This window comes from Hemitrygon akajei, chromosome 5 (genome assembly GCF_048418815.1).
Source record: "Hemitrygon akajei chromosome 5, sHemAka1.3, whole genome shotgun sequence".
In the NCBI taxonomy this organism is placed as follows: domain Eukaryota; kingdom Metazoa; phylum Chordata; class Chondrichthyes; order Myliobatiformes; family Dasyatidae; genus Hemitrygon; species Hemitrygon akajei.
In genome coordinates this window covers 176,232,960-176,249,114 of record NC_133128.1, presented here as the reverse complement: position 1 = coordinate 176,249,114, position 16,155 = coordinate 176,232,960, and positions in this window count along the sequence as shown.

Genomic DNA, 16,155 nt, shown 5'->3' with positions numbered 1-16,155 from the left:
GAAGCGCAGAATCAAATATCGCTGTGATGATTGTACGCTCCAGTATCAATTGTTTGGTGACTATAAAGTAAAGTAATCACATTACAATAAACTAGCAACGTTTGCCAATGACACCAAATTAAGGGGAATGATATTCAGGCAGCAGAATCATTGCAGATAGATCTAAATAAAAGCCAGATGGGGCAGATAAATGGCAGATGAAATTTAATGTAAGTAAATGTGAAATATTACATGTAGGAAGTCGAAATATTGGATAAAAATTTACAATGGGGTGTCTTGAGTTAGAGGTGCACTGTATGAGAAGGATTTGAGCATCCTGGTAGACTCGTCACTATCGACATCTAGACAATGCACGAAAACAATTCGGAAGGCTAATATAATGTGTTCAGTGGAGATCAAGTCTAAAGATGTTCTCCTTAAGCTGTATAATGTGCTTGTGAGGCCACACCTTGAATACTGTGTACAATTTTGGTCTTGATACTTTGTCAAGGATGTGAAGACAGTGGAGAGAGTTCAGAGAAGGGTGACTAGATTCACTCCAGGTTTGCAGGGTATGAGCTATGAAAAAAGATTGAAAGAATTAAATCTTTTTAGCCTAAATAGACATAAAATGAGAAGAGACATGATAGCAGTGTTCAAAATCATTAAGGGTATAAGTAAGGTGAATGCCAGCTGTTACTTTGAAATTAATCCATCAACAAGGACACGGGGCCATAGGTGGAGACTGGTTAAAAGGAGGCTTCAGAGTAATATCTAGAAGCATTTCTTTTTGCAGTGAGTTGTGGACACATGGAACAAACTACCTAGTTGTGTGGTTGAGAGCAGTACCTTAGAGACTCTCTCTACCTCCGTGTGGTTCTTTAGTAGCGCGTTGCGTGTAACTACATTGGTGACCCCGACGTTCCAGACGGCATTTGGAGTCGGCAACTCAGTGACCAGTCAAGAGTTTGAGCAACTCGCACAGCATGGTCTCTCTGAAGCTCCTGATTTTCTGCGCCACTCAGCCCCACGTTTGGTTCGAGCAGGCTGAGGCCCAGTTCAATATCAGAGACATTACAGCTGATGCCACGCGGTACTACTACGTGGTCAGCACGCTTGATCAGGAGACGGCAGGCTGGATCATCGACTTCCTATGCCAGCCACCAACGGAGGACAGGTACACTAAGAAGACGCTCCTGATCCGTACCTTCGGACTCTCCCACCACGAATGGGCCGTGCAGCTCCCACACATGGACGGCCTGGGCGACCGCACGCCAACTGAGCTCATGAATGATATGCTGGCGCTCATGGATGGTCATAAGCCGAGTCTTTTATTTGAACAGTTGTTCCTCGAGCAAATGCCAAAGGACATTCGCCTCCTCCTCGTGAGTGAGGATTTCAGCGACCCACGCAGGGTTGCGGCTAAAGTAGACGTCCTTTGGCAGAGAAAACAACATGGAGCAGCCTCCATTGGCTTAGCCACAATCGCGTGCCCCAAAGTCCAGGCCCTGCAACTGAAGCCGTCGAGACCCATGGCGGAAAAAGACGAAAGTTCGGAACAATGGTGTTTCTATCACCAAAGATGGGGTTCAGGCGTGCACCGCTGCTGTCCACCATGTGCTTTTCTGGGAAATGTCAGGGCCAGCCGTCGCTAATGGCTACAACGTCTGGCCACCGAGACAGCCTCCTGTACCTCTGGGACTGACACTCCAGGCGGTGCTTCCTGGTAGACATCGGGGTCGAAGTCAGCGTACTTCCCCCCCCCCGAACATGGACACTCGTAATGCAGTCCCAGGCCCCAAACTCACCGCTGCAAATGGCACCAGTATTCGGACGTATGGCCTGCAAACTATCTCACTGCATTTTGGGTCCAGCCATTTCACTTGGACTTTCACGTTGGCAGCGGTGTCACAGCCACTACTAGGGGCAGATTTCCTACGAGCCAGCTGCCTCCTGGTCGACCTAAAAGGCCGGCATTTGGTCCACGATGAGACATTCCAGACTTTCCAGCACGGAGAAGTCAAGCTACCGGCCCTCCACCTGGATTCCGTGACTCTCTCAGGTAACGAATTCGCCAGGGTGTTGGCAGAATTCCCCTCCAGAGTCACCCCGCAGTTCTCCACAGCCGACCCCAAGCATGGCGTGCAGCACTACATCCCCACGCAAGGACCACCGCTGCATGCCCGAGCTTGCAGGCTCCCACCCGACAAGCTCCGCCTCACCAAGGAGGAGTTCCGTAAGATGGAAAAGATGGGAATCGTACACCGCTCAGACAGCCCTTGGGCATCCCCGCTGCACATGGTGCCCAAGTCCGCAGGAGGATGGAGGCCCTGCGGAGACTACAGAAGGCTCAACGATGCCACAACCGCTGACCGATACCTAAATCCAGGACTTCACAGCGAACCTGCACGGAGCAACCATCTTCTCGAAAATCGACCTGGTCAGCGGATACCATCAGATCCCAGTGCATCAAGACAGCCCTCATCACCTCGTTCAGCTTGTTCGAATTCCTGAGGATGCCTTTCGGTCTCAAGAATGCAGCCCAAACTTTCCAAAGGCTCATGGACTCGGTGGGACGCAGCATGGATTTCATTTTCATTTACTTGGACGATATCCTGGTGGCCAGTAGTTCGCACCAAGAGCACGTGGCACATTTGTGCCAGCTCTGCCAATGCCTGAGCGACCACGGACTGGCAATCAATCCGGTGAAGTGCCAGTTCGGGCTGACGGAAATCGACTTCTTGGGCCACAGAGTCAACCGACATGGCACAGTTCCCCTACCGGACAAGGTCCAGGCCATCTGCCAGTTCCCCAAGCCCAGCACGGTCAAGGGCCTGCAGGAGTTTGTAGGGATGGTCAATTTTTATCATCCGTTCGTGCTGGCGGCGGCACGCATCATGAGACCCTTGTTCAGCCTGATGGCCGGCAAGGCCAAAGAAGTGACATGGGACACGGAGTCCACGGAGGCGATCGACCAGGCCAAGGAGGCGCTGGCAAAGGTGGCCCTCCTAGTGCACCCGAGAGTCAATGTACCCACGGCACTCACAGTCGACGCTTCCGACATTACAGTCAGTGGAGTCCTGGAGCAGCTCGTCAAGGACCAGTGGTCACCAGTGGTGACCAGTCTTTCTTCAGCTGGTACCTTTGGCCACCAGAGGTGAAGTACAGCACTTTTGACAGAGAGTTGCTAGCGCTCTACCTGGCTGTCCTTGAGGGAAGGGAGTTCATTGTGTATATGGACCACAAGCCCCTTACTTTCGCACTGGCCAAGGTATCGGACCCATGGTCGGCTCGGCAGCAGAGGCACCTGTCCTTTATTTCAGAATTCACCACGGGTGTCTGCCACATCTCTGGGAAGAACAACGTTGTCGCCGGCACACTGTCTCACCCCTGCCTCCACTCAGTAGGCATATCGTCCCCAGGAATAGACTACGCAGCACCGGCGGAAGCACAACGGTCGGACACCGAGATCCTGGCTTACCGCACCACCTTTTCAGGGCTCCAGTTGGAGGACATCTCCATCGGCCCGGCAGTGGATCGACTCCTGTGCGATGTGTCAGTCTCCCAGGGCGCCAGGTATATCTTTACCATGGTAGACAGGTTTACCAGATGGCCGGGAGCCATACTGCTTGCAGACACGTCCACTGAGACCTGCGACAGGACGCTCATTGCAAACTGGATCGCCAGGTTCGGCCTCCCAACAGACATCACCTCCGACAGAGGGGCACAGTTCACGTCTGGTTTGTGGACAACACTGGCACAGCTCCTGGGCACCCAGCTGCATCACACCACAGCGTACCATCCCCAGTCCAATGGTTTGGTAGAGCGATTCCACTGGCATCTCAAGTCGGCCCTGATGGCATGCCTTAGGGGCCCCAACTGGACAGATGAGCTTCCCTGGGTCCTACTGGGCATCCGCACAGCCCCCAAGGAGGACCTGGACACCTCCTCGGCGGAATTGGTCTACGGCGGTCCCAGGCAAGTTCGTGCCTGAGGTTCAAAAGAAACTCCAGCAGCGGTGCTAACAAGGCTGCGGGACAAGGTAGGGACCCTGGCACCGTTCCCGACCTCCAGGCATGGTCCCACGCCATCCTTCACCCCTAAAGACCTCCGAGACTGTGAGTATGTTTTTATTCGCAGGGGCATGCACAGGTCACCTCTACAGCGGCCGTATGAAGGACCCTTCAAGGTGATCCGGCACAACGAAACCATGTGTGTCGTGGAAGTGGGTGGCCGGGAAGAGACTTTTACAGTGGATCGCCTCAAACCAGCGCACTTGGACATTGAGCAACCAGTGAGGTTACCTGCACCACGCCGGCGAGGCCGGCCACCCAAGCAAGCCACACAGACTGCGGCCCCGATGGACGTTTCTGGGGGGGGGGGGGGGGTGTGGCGGCCTGCACACGCAGGACTCAAACCGCCATCGGGAGCCACGGGCAGACATGTGGCAGACGTTTGGAACTACCCACTCAGGGCGGCCTTCCTGGGACAGTCTAACGTCACATTCGCCCTGCGGGTCACAGGGGCCCATGGGAGGGGAGATTTAAGCCCACGATTTTGAATCAGTAAAGGCATTCTGAGTTCAGCTCTCTCTGCCTCCGTGTATTTCTTTAGTAGCGCATTGCGCGCGACTACAATAGATATTTCAACACACTATGTGAATAGGAAGTTGGCAAGCTTTGTTAGGCCAAATGGCCTGTTCTTTTAAAAACTTTCTAACATTCTAATTAGAGGAGCAGACGTGTAATAAGATTGCAGATTGCTGTAAGGATAAGAGGGTAGTATTAATGGGAGATTTTAACTTCCCTAATATGACTGAGTCACCTGCTGTGCAAAGAGCAAACAGGGTGGAAGTTGTTAAATACATCCAAACAAAAAGCTTCTTTAATAAATATGTATATAGAAAGCCTTACGAGAGAAGGTGCTTCGCTAGTCCTCTTAGGGAATGAGGTAGATCAAATGACTGAAGTGTCAGAATGGAAGCACTTTGGGACCAGTACTATAATTGTATTAGATTTTAAATAGTTATAGAGAAAAATAGGTTCCAAGGTTGTCAAGCTGAGTAGTGGTAGTGGGGACAAGCTCCCACTACTGAAAAGTGCTTCTCACAGCACACACCTCAAATAGCCTCTGACAACTAAGTCCAACTCCTGGCCTTCTCGTGTGGCTTAGCTTCTAAGCCCGGTGGAACTGTTTCTACTGACAGGAGAAGGGGCGAAAGTGGGTCCTGGCGCCTTAAAACCAGTGCTTCGGGTAGATGGAGCTCACCAGCCTGGGAAGGCAGTCCATCTAAGAGAGGGAAACTCTGATTTCAAATTTCCACCGCCTTGCGTCCATACCCACTCATGGGAAAGGCTCTGGGAGTAAACCCTGAGGACAAATCCGGAGCTGAGTCCCTAAGGCAGTCCGACGTTGTCTTCAACCTCGTTCTTGCAACTCCTGCAATGACACTGGTGCCAAGCTGTATCGGCCCTTGCCCTTCCCTTGGACAACATCAGTGGCGTGGAGAGGGGAGACTAGCAGCATGGGCAACTGCCAGTCTTCCATAAAGGATGCCACACAGGGAAAAATAGGACTGGTCCACAAGTTAGTACCCTAAACTGATACATGAAAAATTTTGGAGATGTTTGGCAGGAACTTGTAGCGGTCAATTGGCTGAGGCTGTTTGTAGATAAAGGGATATCTGGCAAGTGGAACTCAACAGGCCAGGCAGCATCTATAGAAAAAAGTACAGTCGACATTTCGGGCTTTCCAGCATTTGCAGATTTTCTCTTATATCTGGCAAGCAAGAGGTTTTTAAAAATGTGATATAAAGCGTTAATGTTCAGCATGTTCCTGTTAGGTTGAAGGGCAAGGCTGATAAATTTAGAGAATCCAAGAAGACAAGAGATTTTGACAGTGTGGTCAGGTAAAAGAGGGTGCATAGCTCAGTTTAGTGCAGTCAGGATCAAATGAATCCCTTGATAAGTACGGGCAGTATAGTATTTGGCAGGTAAGCTAAAGGAAAATTCTAAGATTTCACAGCTACTGTACATTCAGGGTAAAATAAATTTCACGACACACGCCGGTGTTAATAAACCTGATTCTGAGAAAAATGGTGGCTGTGAAAACAATAGGTAATTTTAAAGATCAACACAGCTACAGGAGATGGTTGAGATTTTTTAATGAATATTTCTCATCAGTTTTTAATATGGAGCAGATCAAAGAGGCAAAGGAAATGAGGAAAATGGGGTGTGACATCATTGAACATATGAATTACCAAAGAGGAAGTTTTGGCAGTCTTAGAGCCCATTAAAGTGTATAAATCCCCAAGGTCCAACCAAGTACATCTTTGGATCTTGTGGATCCTAAGGTAGAAATTAGGGAGGCCCTTGCATATATGTTTGTATCATCTTTAGCCACAGATGAAGTTCTGGAAGACTAGTGGGAAACTAATGCTTTATTGTTACTTAAGATGGGCCACAAAGTAAAGCCAAGAAACAGTAAGTCAGTGAGCCTGCACAAGTGGTGGGTAAGTTACTGGAGGGGATTCTGAAGGACAGGATTTACCAACAATTGGATAGACAAAAACTGATTAGGGATTGTCAGCAAAGCTTTGCCCATGGGAAATCTTGTCTCTTGAATCTGTTATTTTTTAAAGAGGTAACTGAGGAGTGATGAAGACTGGGCAGTGAATGTTATCTTTATAGTCTTGAACAAGAACTTTGACAAGGTCCTATGAGTAGTCTAGTTTGAAATGTTAGATTGCATGGGATCTATGGAGAGCTAGCTACTTCGATACACAATTTGCTCGATGGTATGTCACAGAGGGTAATAGTGTTACGTTGTGTATTGGACTGGAGACCTGTGACTGGTGGTGTGACACAGCGATCAGTGTTAGGCTCATTGTTGTTCATCATTTATATAAACAATTGGATCAAAATATACAATGGATAATTGGTAAATTTGCAGGTGATACTGAAGTAGGTGATTTCATAGACAGTGGCCGTACCTCTGGCATAGAGTCTGGCCCTGTGGCTCAGAAGGGTAGGAAAAGGAAGAGGAAGGCAGTAGTGATAAGGGACTCTATAGTTAGGGGGTCAGACAAGCAATTCTGTGGATGCAGGAAAGAAACTCGGATGGCAGTTTGCCTCCCAGGTGCCAGGGTCTGAGATGTTTCAGATCGCGTCCAAGATATCCTGCAGTGGGAGAGAGAACAGCCAGAGGTCATGGTACATATTAGTACCAATGACATAGGTAGGAAAAGGGAAGAGGTCCTGAAAAAAAGACTACAGGGAGTTAGGAAGGAAGTTGAGAAGCAGGACCGCAAAGGTAGTAATCTCAGGATTACTGCCTGTGCCATGCCACAATGAGAATAGGAATAGAATGAGGTGGAGGATAAATGTGTGGCTGAGGGATTGGAGCTGGGGGCAGGGATTCAGACTTCTGGATCATTGGGACCTCTTTTTGGGCAGGTGTGACCTGTACAAAAAGTACAGGTTGTACTTGAATCCCAGGGGGATCAATATCCTGATGGAGAGCTTTGCTAAGGTTACTGGGGAGAGTTTAAATTAGAACTGTTGGAGGTTGGGAACTGAACTGAAGAGACTGGGGAAGAGGAGGTTGGCTCACAAATAGAGAAAGCTTGTAGACAGTGCGAGAGGAAGGATAGGCAGGTGATAGAGAAGGGATGCGCTCAGACTGAAGGTTTGAGATGCATCTATTTTATCGCAAGGAGTGTTGTGAACAAAGCGGATGAGCTTAGAACGTGGATCAGTACTTGGAGGTATGATGTGCTGGCCATTAAAGAGACTTGGATGGCTAAGGGACAGGAATGGTTACTTCAAGTGCCGGGGTTTAGATGTTTCAGAAAGGACAGGGAGGGAGGCAAAAGAAGTGGGGGCGTGGCACCATTGATCAGAGATAGAGTCACGGCTGCAGAAAAGGTGGACGTCATGGAAGGATTGTCTACGGAGTCTCTGTGGGTGGAGGTTAGGAATACGAAGGGGTCAATAACTTTATTGGATTTTTTTATAGGCCGCCCAATAGTAACAGGGATACCGAGGGGCAGATAGGGAAATAGATCCTGGAAAGCTGTAATAATAACAGAGTTGTCGTGATGGGAGATTTTAATTTCCCAAATATCGATTGGCATCTCCCTAGAGCAAGGGGTTTAGATGGGGTGGAGTTTGTTAGGTGTGTTCAGGAAAGTTTGACACAATATGTAGATAAGCCTACAAGAGAAGAGACTGTAATTAATTTGGTTTTGGGAAATGAACCTGGTCAGGTGTCTGATCTCTCAGTGGGAGAGCATTTTGGAGATAGTGATCATAGTTCTATCTCCTTTACAATAGCAGTGGAGAGAGATAGGAACAGACAAGTTAGAAAAGCATTTAATTGGAGTAAGGGGAATTATGAGGTTATCAGGCAGAAAATTGGAAGCTTAAATTGGAAACAGATGTTCTCAGGGAAAAGTACAGAATAAATGTGGCAAATGTTCAGGGGATATTTGTGTGGAGTTCTGCATAAATACGTTCCAATGAGACAGGGAAGTTATGGTAGGGTACAGGAACCGTGGTGTACAAAGGCTGTAATAACTCCAGTCAAGAAGAAAAGAAAAGCTTACAATAGGTTCAGAGAGTTAGGTAATGTTAGAGATCTAGAAGATTATAAGGCTAATAGGAAGGAGCTTAAGAAGGAAATTAGGAGAGACAGAAGGGGCCATGAGAAGGCCTTGGCGGGCAGGATTAAGGAAAACCTCAAGGCATTCTACAAGTATGTGCAGAGCAAGAGGATAAGACGTGAAAGAATAGGACCTATCAAGTGTGACAGTGGGAAAGTGTGTATGGAACTGGAGGAAATAGCAGAGATACTTAATGAATACTTTACTTCAGTATTCAGTATGGAAAAGGATCTTGGTGATTGTGGTGATGATTTGCAACAAACTGAAAAGCTTAAGCATGTAGATATTAAGAAAGAGGATGTGCCAGAGCTTTTGGAAAGCGTCAAGTTGGATAAGTCACTGGGACCGGACGAGATGTACCCCAGGCTACTGTGGGAGGCAAGGGAGGAGATTGCTGAGCCTCTGGCAATGATCTTTGTGTCATTAATGGGGACAGGAGAGGTTCCGGAGGATTGGAGGGTTCCGAATGTTGTTCCTTTATTCAAGAAAGGGAGTAGGGATAGCCCAGGAAATTATAGACCAGTGATTTTTACCTCAATGGTTGGTAAGTTGATGGAGAAGATCCTGAGAGGCAGGATTTATGAATATTTGGAGAGGTATAATATGATTAGGAATAGTCAGCATGGCTTTGTCAAGGGCATGTCGTGCCTTAAGAGCCTGATTGAATTTTTTGAGGATGTGACTAACACATTGATGAAGAGCAGTAGATGTACTGTATATGGATTTCAGCAAAGCATTTGATAAGGTACCCCATGCAAGGCTTATTGAGAAAGTAAGGAGGCATGGGATCCAGGGGGACATTGCTTTGTGGATCCAGAACTGGCTTGCCCACAGAAAGCAAAGAGTGTTTGTGGATGGGTCATATTCTGCTTGGAGGTTGGTCACTAGTGGAGTGCCTCAGGGATCTGTTCTGGGACCCTTACTCTTTGTTATTTTTATAAATGACCTGGATGAGGAAGTGGAGGGATGGGTTAGTAAGTTTGCTGATGACACAAAGGTTGGAGGTGTTGTGGACAGTGTGGAGGGCTGTCAGAGGTTACAGCAGGGCATTGATAGGATGCAAAATTGGACTGAGAAGTGGCATATGGAGTTCAACCCAAATAAGTGTTAAGTGGTTCATTTTGGTAGGTCAAATATGATGGCAGAATATAGTATTAATGATAAGAATCTTGGCAGAGAGATCTTGGGGTCCAAGTCCATAGGATGCTCAAAGCAGCTGTGCAGGTTGACTCTGTGGTTAAGAAGGCATACGGTGTATTGGCCTTCATCAATTGTGGAACTGAATTTAGGAGCTGAGAGGTAATGTTTCAGCTATATGGGACCCTGGTCAGACCCCACTTGGAGTATTGTGCTCAGTTCCGGTCACCTCACTACAGGAAGGATGTGGAAGCCATCGAAAGGTGTAGAGGAGATTTACAAGGATGTTGCCTGGATTGGGGAGCATGCCTTATGAGAATAGCTTGAGTGAACTCAGCCTTTTCTCCTTGGAGCGACAGAGGATGAGAGGTGACCTGTTAGAGGTGTATAAGATGATGAGAGGCATTGATCATGTGGATAGTCAGAGGCTTTTTCCCAGGGCTGAAACAGTTGCCACAAGAGGACACAGGTTTAAGGTGCTGGGGAGTAGGTACAGAGGAGATGTCAGGGATAAGTTTTTTACTCAGAGAATGGTCAGTGTGTGGAATGGGATGCCGGCAACGGTGGTGGAGGTGGATACGACAGGGTCTTTTAAGAGACTTTTGGATAGGTACATGGAGCTTAGGAAAATAGAGGGCTATAGATAAGCCTAGTAATTTCTATGGTAGGGACATGTTCAGCACAACTTTGTGGGCCAAAGGGCCTGTATTGTGCTGTAGGTTTTTTATGTTTCTATGTTTCTAATGTTATCAAAAATTACATAGGGATCTTGATCAGCTAGGTAAGTGGACTGAGGAATGGCAAATAGCATTGAATTCAGAGATTTGTGAAGTGTTGTATTTTAGGAAGTCCAGCCAGAGCAGGACATTCACAGTAAATGGTAAGGCCCAGGGGAATATTGTAAAACCCAGGGACCAAAGAAAGTGGCAGCATAGGTAAACAAGATGGTAAAGAAGACCTTTGGCATGCTGGCCTACATCAGTTAGGGCAATGAGTATAAGAGTTGGGACATTATGCTGTAATTGTACAATACATTCGTGAGACTGTACCTGTGTTAATGTGTACAACTTTGGTTACCCTGTTATAGGAAGGACATCATTAAGCTGGAAAGAGTGCATTTTAGATTTTATCATATATGCAGCAATCATAAAAATCATAAATTATAAATTATACTTGATTTATACACGAAAACACAATTAGAACAAAAAAAAAGTCAATTTCAGTGCAAGATGGTCCAAGTGATTATAGTATTTCTCTAGTGATTAGGGTGTTGCCCGATCGTTTCAAGACTGGATATTGAAGGGAAAAACTCTTCTTGAACCTGGTGGGGTGGGACTTGAGGCTTCTGCACTTCCTGCCTGATGATGTCTACCGAAAAATAACATGGCCTTAATGCTAGAAATCTTTAATAATAAATGTTGTCTTAAGATAGCATCTCTCCTGTAGATACTGTCTACGATTGAGAGGGATGTGTTGGGAAGAGTCCACTATTCTCTGCAGCTTCTTTGCATTCCTGCTAATTTGAATTACCATACCAGACAATGAGGCAATCAACAGAATACTTTCAACAGTACATCTATATCAGTTAGAGTGTTCAATGTCAAGTTGAACCTCCTTGAACTCCTATGAAAGTACAGATGATCGTGTGCTTTCTTTATAATTGTATCTATATGCTGTGCCCAGAACAGGTCAGACCTTAATGAAAATTAAGTCAACCTGCAATATTTGTTTAGTAAGAGGTGAAGTTAATATTTCAGATCAATAACTTTACATAAAAATCTTTGAATTTTATTCAATTCCATTTAAAGTACCTGTAGAATTTTTCCTTAAGAGGATGGGTTAAATTTGACAATTTATGTGATGTAATTTTTAAAATACAATAATTAATTTCAGGGATCAGGGCTTAAAGGCTGTGCTTAATGAACTTCACCTATGAACATAAAGTTTCTTTCTACAGATGTTCTCTGATTTTAATAATAATAATAATCTGTATATTTGTTCAACATTTGGGTAACTGTTATATATGCTACTTCATGCTGCACGATCTCAGCATCTCACCTGCAAAATTCTAACAGTTCTAAACATATTAGATACAGGAAGAATACTCCCAATCCGGGACCAGGATAAGACTGAGAGGAAGAAGTTACTCCTTAGAGAGGGGGGAACCTGTGGAATTCTCAACCATAGAATGCAGTTATGACCAAATTATTAAATATACTCAAGAAATAGTTGGATATATTTTGAAGAGCTTGAAGAATCAAGTGATTGGGATAGAAGCTGGAGTATCTACCAACCTCCCCCTTCCTTCTCAGTCTTGAAGAAGGTTCTGGGTCCGAAACATTGACTGTTTATTCATTTCCTTAGGTGTTGCCTGACTTACTGGGTTCCTGCAGCACTTTGTGCGTGTTGCTTTGGATTTCCAACATCTGCAGATTTTCACATGTTTATATTTGGATGAACAGAAGCAATCATATTGAATAACAGAGCAAGCTCAAAGTGCCAAAAAGGACTACTCGTGCTCCAGTTTTTCTAATTTTTTTACATGTAAACCAGAAGATTAGCAAACTAACAGAAACACTTATTTGATATTACATAAATAAATGGACAGGATTCAGTATAATCATTATGTTTGTATTATTTATGATTTTTATTATTCTCAAAATGTCAAAATTAACACACCTCTTTTCAGCTTCTTAATGTTCATATGATTGATCTTTGGGACAATCAAATACCGCTTATATGACAATGGTAGTAGGAAGGCAGGTCTAGTTTAATATATCTCAGACAAAGGCGTAAAATGAGACAGAGATAATCTAAAATCCTTTTTTTAAGATTTATAACAACAAAGAACATTAGACATTTATAGCACATAAAATTACCTTAGGGTAATAGCTCTTCACATATTGCTGGTTACAAAATATGTCTCACCTAGTCTATTTTGTAATTATGGAATTAAGTGTCAGCCAGCCATCAAAAAAGCTTCTTTGCAAATTAACATGACAGACTATTTTCAACACCCATTAATTTGCAAAACTCATTTCTTGAAAGGAATCAAACTTTGGATGGATAGTAGTACATTTGGCCCAAAGCCATAATTAGATTCTGTAGCTTGCAGAGATCAATATAAACCATGTGAATACTGCAATGATCAAGGGAGAATCACACTTAAGACAAGATAATGAACATCAAATAACATATATTAGGGTAGAGACTGTTTGGCTAATGCCAATGTGTTTGATTTCTCAATTTAAAGCAAAAATTCATGAAGTTCCGTTTGGAAGAATGCGCTTACTGAATATAGATAGTTTTGACAAATAAACTCTTCTATGGCTTCCAGCTGGGTACAGGTATTGATTTTAACCTATGTTTTGATAACAAACTCTGCTGTCTTCATCAGGGATGATGGCAGAATTTGCCATTGAAACGTTGATTAAAATCAATACCTGTACCCTGCTAGAAGCCCAAGAAGAGTTTATTCATCATATACGCTGGGAAAACCCTAGATCCTTTTTAATGGATAGTTTTATTTGCTCATAATAGTCTTAGAGACTGGGGAACATTATTATTATTTTGTTCTTTACAAAAATGTTAAATGTTAAAGTTCCCAGACAATACACAGGCAGATCTCTTGTTTCTCAAAATTGCAGTCTGCCTGCCCCTGGGTCACGGTCTTTTGTCCATTCTGCATCTTCCACCAGGAACCCAACTCTCAGCACTCTAGTATGACTGAGTGTAAGATTGGGGCTGTCTCAATGCATTGGACATATACAAATGTAATTGTACTCTTAAACCTGTTAAGGTAATTAAATATTGCTAAAATTATTTTTTTTACATTTAATACCATCAAAACACTGAAAATACTTTAATCATAATTTAAAAAATCTGCTTACCTGATCATGGCAGTTGATTCTTCCCATTCATAGACATTGTTTTGCTTACTTTGGTTTTAGACTGACATAGGATCAGCAGGCAGACTTCCCAACATGAATTCAGGGAAGCCTGTAGAAGTTTGTGCTGACTCATTGGACTTGTTTTGAAGTTTACCTGTACCTTGGTGTTTACCTGAAGTTTACCAGGGGCAGCCTTACTTGATGGAGACAGGGTATAATTTGTAGTTGCCAGATTGAACACATACCAGCAATGGAATATGGGAATATGTTGGCATCCTCATTGTCCTCCTTTTAGCATTCACATTGATATTAAACCCCAACTTAAATGTGATTTATTAACACAGGCATTTGATATTTTTAAGGAGAATTTGAAGTACATAGATAAAATAATTGCTATTTAAAATCATCACTTGATATTCTCATTTGTCATTAGAGTTACTGGAGTTATTCAGCACTTATAATGATGTATTATCAGTTGTAAGGGATAATAACTGATTCATATTCATGAATTGAAGATTTATAATTGTATTTGTGACTCATTATATGTAATTTTTGAGCACTTTTTCCCATGTTTCCAATCATTGATTTTAATTAAGATCTGATCATTGAATTTTGAAGAGAATTGAAGTTGTTTTTCTTCAGTTTAATGATGATGTGGCATTTATTGATCATACAATTGTATAATGTGGAAGGAGACCATTTGACGAGTTAAGCTGACCAACTCTTTCAAAGATTAATCAAGTTAGGCTTGCTTGTTTTTACTTTTCATATTTTCTTTAGTTAATCTTTCACTTAATTTTAGATTATTGGTAGTCTTTGGTTCAGGAGTTTTCATTCCTTGGTCTTTTATTTCCTCTCATTCACCTTCTAGGTCTTTGGACATCATTTTACACTGAAACAGGGATTTGATTTTCTTTCAATACGATATAGTATATTTGAACCTCATAACACTATATTGAGGAAACTGGTTTGTAGAGTACTTACATTCAGTCTGCAAATGTGATGTGAATCTCCTCTTGCCTATCACTTTAATTCCCCACTCTGTACCTATTTTAAACCATCTGCATCATTTAAATCTCCATCATTGTTTCAATGAAGCTTAGCTTAAGCTTGAGGAACAAGAATTTATCTTTCAACATGGCACATAAGAAACTACAAAACTCCACATTACATCCTATGTTTTTTGTTTTTTTTTGAAGACCCAATTTTGTTTCTCACCTTCCAGGAAGTATTTCACAGTCACCTATGTATTAGTAAGAAAGGAATATGAAAAGAAAAAGTACAGATATTTGGAAACACTGCAATGAACAGATTTTCCAATCAGCAAAGTCATTACCGTTAATTAACCTTAAGATTAATTTCCTTGCAGAGATTTGCAGGAATATAAAGAAATACAACAGAATTTATGATAAACAAAGACTGACATACAGCCAATGTCCAAAAAAATCAAATTGTGCAAATAAAGATATAATACTAAGATATGAGTTGTAAAGAGTCCTTGAAATTAGGTCTGTAGGTTGGAGAATCAGTTCAGAGTTGTGGTGATTGAAGTTAGCTATGCCACTTCGGGAGACTGATGATTGTAGATTAAACTGTTCATTAAACTGGTGGTGTGGGACCTAAGGCCTCTGTACCTCCTGCCTGATGGTAATAGCAAGGATATGGCCTAGATTGGTCAGTTTTCCAGTGACGTTTTTTTGTACTGGCTTGTAAAGACCACTGCAGTATTTATGATTTGTAATGTCCGAATTGGATTACGACACTTACTTGAAGAATTATGATTGCTCGATACTAGGATGTTTTCTAGTAGCTATATTTAGTAACTTTCTAGTAGCTATAAAATATGAAATTCTATTAACATTTATTCCATTTTAGATTTTTTTTAATAAAAGGAGCCAACACATGCATGCCCCTTGCTAAGAAGCCCTCAGAAGCCCTAGCTTTGTGTTGTAATGGAACTATTCAGGGAATTTTATTTTGATAAAGCACTCTCTCTGGTATCACAATCAATTTCTCTATTTGTTTCTTCATCTCAAGATGTTTAATCACCTTTAGCCTAATTTCAAATGTTTTTTAAATTTTTTTCTTCAGAAGTAGGTAAATTATGGAAGGAGAAAATAATAATGTTTCTTATAATCCAATTTTAGAATAAAATTGCAAATACATTAGAAATTATGGGTGATTAGTATTTAGGAGTCTGTCGCAACAAGCACTACTGGGACAAGACGAGAACCAATTACACCATACAACATTAGGATCCAACAGTAGGTTGATATAGAACATTACTCGTCATCTAAAGGGGATCTTCATTATTTATTTATATATTTAGAGATACAACACTGAACAGGCCCTTCCGGCCTACCGAGCAACCTATCAGTTTAATCCTATCCAAATCACAGGACAATTTACAATGACCAATTAACCATACAAGTATGTCTTTATTGGTTAATTGGTAATTGTAAATTGTCCTGTGATTAGATTAGGGTT